Source organism: Montipora foliosa, chromosome 1 (assembly GCF_036669935.1).
Source record: "Montipora foliosa isolate CH-2021 chromosome 1, ASM3666993v2, whole genome shotgun sequence".
Classification (NCBI taxonomy): domain Eukaryota; kingdom Metazoa; phylum Cnidaria; class Anthozoa; order Scleractinia; family Acroporidae; genus Montipora; species Montipora foliosa.
The window spans coordinates 15035071-15040070 of record NC_090869.1 but is presented as its reverse complement, the minus strand read 5'-3'; the positions used below and the strand labels follow the sequence as shown (position 1 = coordinate 15040070).

General features: G+C 37.3%; 1 long non-coding RNA gene across 1 annotated transcript; it reads right to left on the bottom strand.

Moving 5' to 3' along the window:
- Positions 1–2709: 2709 nt before the first annotated feature.
- On the bottom strand, positions 2710–4085 carry LOC137975265 (uncharacterized). The gene is made up of 2 exons (XR_011117559.1): positions 3868–4085; positions 2710–3293 (listed from the first exon to the last, which is right to left on the bottom strand). It is a non-coding gene; the product is annotated as an uncharacterized lncRNA (long non-coding RNA).
- Positions 4086–5000: the final 915 nt, after the last annotated feature.

Here is a 5000-nt window from a genome sequence, read left to right as displayed (position 1 = left end):
TGCCATTCGGTGTTTATTAGATCAATGTTATTAGATCTCCGTCGACAAAAAAGACCCTTTTTCAGGCCAGTAAAACGGACGAATGTAGACTGCATAGTGCGTTTCTATGGCAGCGAGATTCTCTTTTAAGCCAACAGGGCTACGAGGGAAATTTCTTTTAAAATTTCAAGGTCAACGCGAGTCTCGGTTCAGGCTAGTGTTCGAGTCGAAATTCTTTTGTGGAGTTTACCAGCTAATGGTTACCATCTTGATTTCAATTCATGCGTTTATCTTTTAAAAAGTGGAACAAAAAAGATACCACTAAATTTCCAAATGGTTTCTCTTCCAACTAAATAGTTACACACTGTTTCCCCGGGGTCCCGCATCTAACAGAAAATGTTAAGATTTTCGCATTTTTTTTCAAAATTAAGTTGTTAAAATTGCCATTCAAGAGGTCCCTAGAGGAAAATTTATTAAGACCGAAGGGAAAATTAAGAAATGTATTTCAGTCGTTCATAAATAAAGTTTAAAGTGAATTTAGCAGTAATAATAACCAAAATCATAGTTGACATGTCATAGCACCTCATATTGGGTACACTAGAAGCCCGGGGGGGGGGGGGGGACTCCCATATGGAACAGACGGGGATGCTCGTCGGAAATTTTGAATTTAACCCCTAAAGGAGACCATCTGGGCGTGGCTCAAGCTTTTTGTGATCCCTAAAGGAGACTAATCTGGGCGTGGCAAAATGCCAATTGTTTGCTTTCCTCCAAATTATAGAAATAAACATAGATTAGGTTAACTCTGAATAGCCAAAACAACAATATTTGATTCAAAAGTCCAGCTTACGAGCAGGGAGAATTTTACTGTAGCAAAATATTACTACAGCTAATAATACGCTTTCACCACATTGTAGTGGGTTAATGTGACAACAAAAATACTTAATCAGGAATTGATTTTATCTTCCAGCAATAAAACAGCAGGAGGATATAAAATTAGGTATTTTCAAAGTTTAGAAAATTTGTTGAAGGTGATTCAGTGCCACCCTCCAAAACTCTTCACAAATTTCACGCTGGCCTACTAAGTACTTCCAGTGCAACAAATTATCTAATCTCTCTTTGCGGACTCTGGTTGCAACACAGCTGCTTCAATAATTTTGATCCCCTTGCATTAGATTTAACTTTTGGTTGCAACACAGCTGCTTCAATAATTTTGATCCCCTTGCATTAGATTTAACTTTTAGAAAAACCATAACTTCATATTTCCGTAATAATCGTTCAAAGACATTGAGCAAAAGCATACAAAGCTACATTTGAAAGGGACATAATCCCATGTTGCAGTTTTCTGGATAAGACTTCACAGAAATAACTCCTGTTACCTTTCCATATGTAAAGAGGTCCCATGATTTATGAGTCAATTAGTCAATGAGTCATGAGTCATGAGTCAATGAGACTCACAGTCAATATAGCAATAATTTATTGATCAAGCCTAAGCCCTCGTTTCAGTGATTAGGCCTAAGCACTCTATGAAATTTTAGCTTTCATTTTATGGGTTAGGGTAACTGCACTAACTCATTGACTCATGACTCATAAATACTTAAGACTCATATGTGAAAAATATTTCAACATTAGATGCAATGAATTTTTTAGCAATTGCTGTAAATAATAGTAAGCATTCCTACCATTTCAAAGGATGAATAAATTAAAGTTGAATGCAGTAAGTGTAAGAAGTAAAAAAAGTGGAAAGTGGTCCAATTTATTTAAGCTGTAATCAATTTCCATCCTTGCTTTAGTCCCTGGATAGGGTTAAACAATGGTGGTGAAGTGAACAAACTACCCCAAGGGGGTACTTATGATACTGAGACCAAACAGCGGGCAGAGTTGCTGCAGTACATTTAAGGCTATCAATCTGAAAAATGAATGGAACTGTAGAAAAATTTGGTAAGCAAGCAAGTAGCTTTTACCTAAGTGTTATGAATTATAAAATGCCAGTCATTTGTCAATTTACATAGAACTGGTTCCCCTAAGGGGTCAGATTTCTTTAGCCTACATCCAGAAAACAAGATTCTGTTACCTTTAAGGGTTGTTTAAAAAAAAAAAGACCCCTCCTGAGCAAACTGCATCCTCATATTTGGATTCTCATTGATTTAATGACTTAAATGATATTATGCAAATTTGTTCTACAATAATACTCAAATACCATAAAAGTATTTTTAACCTAACATTTTTGCAAAGTTTACTCCTTGAGCCACCAGCTTCAACTTTGATACTTTGTTCTAAAAGCCAAAGCCGTTGTATAGCAATGGTGGAGGTGATGATTAGTCACTTTTGTTTTGGTTCAAATGAAGAAGGAAAGTCAAAGTAATGATCGCACTTTAACCCTTTCACCCCTAAACCGGCCATACTTGGTATTTTACTCTGTCTAAACCCAGAGTATTTTGCTCTGTCTAACACCAGACGATTTTACTCGTCAATGGGGAACCCCATGGAGTCAACAGTCAGTACTTCTCAACCTAAAGAAAATGAATTCTGTGGACTTGAACATTCCCAAAAAGAAATGCCGTATATTCCAAATATGGTTGCATAAACTCTTCAAGATTTACCTGCTTCAGGAACTTCAAATCAATGAATATTTTGAATATTTTTCCTGAACTCCTGCAAACTTTGTACACTTTTTAATGGTTTGCCCTTTAAAAGTAACATTCAGAAATAATGCAAATACAACTGAGGCTGTTTTGCATTATCTACAAGACAAGACAACAATATCCTTTATTCAAACACAATCAATATTAAAGCAATAACACATGCTTGTGGGGTCATGTGCTAACTATAATAAAGATACACTACAGGAAATAAAAGCTTAAAACTAACTATGTGACAGACATAGGATATCTACACATAAGGGATCAGAAAAATATATCAATTGCTATCCAAAATATCATATTGCAAATACACCAAAAGGTAACGGTTGATTGACAAGTTCCTTGTGCAAAATGGTAGAGCATGTTTGAAGTCCTGCAGGACCAAGATGAGAAGTTATGATAAAAACTTTAAACCTATTTTTTACCAAAATTATTTTACTGCCATCAACCCCAATGAGACCTTATGCATGGGACACTGTTTCTAGCTGCAGCTACAAATCACATAATATATTAATAAATTTTGCCATGTAAGAAAAGAACAAACATGTGGGGTGTAAGCAAAAAAAGTCCAAGGCAATAAAGCTTCCTTTCAGCCTTTTCAGGAACAACTATCCACTGTCAACCATACTTGACTCAAAACAGAATTTCCTTGATCCAACAACACATGACAGTCCCCTAAAACCAAAATTACATCATTAATGCTTCCAGAAAACAATAGTCTAAAAAAACCTGAATCTATAGATACCTATATACATCTGTACCTACACGTCTGTTCTTCCAAAAATTATTTTAACTAACATGGATTTTGATTTTGATTTTAAACTCAAATTAATTGCAAATCCATAACTTGGTAACTACATGTACTTGAACGCAAGGATCGTTGAGTTGTGACTGCTAAAAAGTATAATAACTTAGACATTCACCAGAAAAGGGAATATAAATGACCTTAAAAGCAGCTATTTAAACTATTTGATACTAGGGTTACGTTCCCAATGAGACAATCACAGTCAAAATCAAATTCATATCTGATCGAATCATTGATCATTCATGTAGAGGTGCCGATCGTAAGGTGTAACGCAGAAAAAAATAACCTTCACGTTGAACAATATTACCATTTCCCTGCCACCTGGTACAAGCCAATTCACACATGAACGGAAACCTTAGGAATCCTCCTTTCTGTACATTACAGTAACTTTTTGTACCCGGTGGCAACAAACTTTCCACATCAAAAATTGCGTAAAAAACTCACCTGTTTCGCAGCTCTTTTCCCACGAAATAAAATTTTCCAGGAGCAAATTTTCCGAGGATGCTCGTTGGATTGGACTTTTAAACGATTTACACAACATAGACGTTCTCTAAGAATACATTCCACTTGAAACTGGCGTTAAAACTAGCCTTGATCGCTCTAAAAAGAACGGAAACCAACAAGCTACCGATTCTCAAAAGGCAGCCATTTTTCTGTTCTCCTCGGGAGTGTTTTTTTCACGAGAGCCAATGATCGTCCCGGAAACGCGTCACGTGACATATCGCGCGACTCATGCGCAGACATTTTTCGCCAGTGAAGACAGTCGCAAACCCAGGCCAAGTCTCGAACGCACTCCTTGACGCCATACTAATTTTCTTACTGAAGGCCGTCGCCTTGTCAAAAATAGGGAGCTTTAGCAAAGACAACGGCGACGGCAGCGAGAACGTCACAAATTTGCATATTTAGTGGGCAAAAACAATAGCTGTGCACGCTCTGCACGTGCGTTTTTCATTTTTGTCCATTTCTTTGCCGTCGTAGGCAAAACAGCAACGTGCCAAACTTGAGGTTTTACAAAGAACGCCAGCGCTTGAGGATAAATTTTCAATTTCTCCCCTAAATTAAGCGTTCCTCATGTCGGTTTCATTCTTGAGGGACTACAAGCTGTTGTCATGTTAAAATGCTTGGAAGAGTCACGAAGTGATCACAATAACACGAATTTATGTTTTGAGATGACGTTCTCGTTGCCGTTCCCGTCGTCATTGCTAAAGCTCCCTAATATGATGCGCGCACCGCCTAAACCGGTTCTCTTTCTCGCTCTCTGCCAATTTTTAAAGAGGTTCAGCTCGTAGGGTGTGGTATTGTTAAACTCTCTGAAAAAAAAGACGATAGATTCTGATGAAAGCTACCGCGGCGAAAGCGAATTTTACTACCCAAACGAAAGGGATAAAGAAGACAACACCGAAGTTCACCATGAGTGATTAACAAAAATGTATGTTGGGGCAGCGACCAGAAAACATCGTGGAGCCAGAAAACGAATTATGACTGAGCTTCTGAAAATGCAGTTACAGTGGATAATAAAGACAAGCTTCATAACTTTTCCTCTTCTCGTTCTTAAACTCAATAATAATTCATAAGGT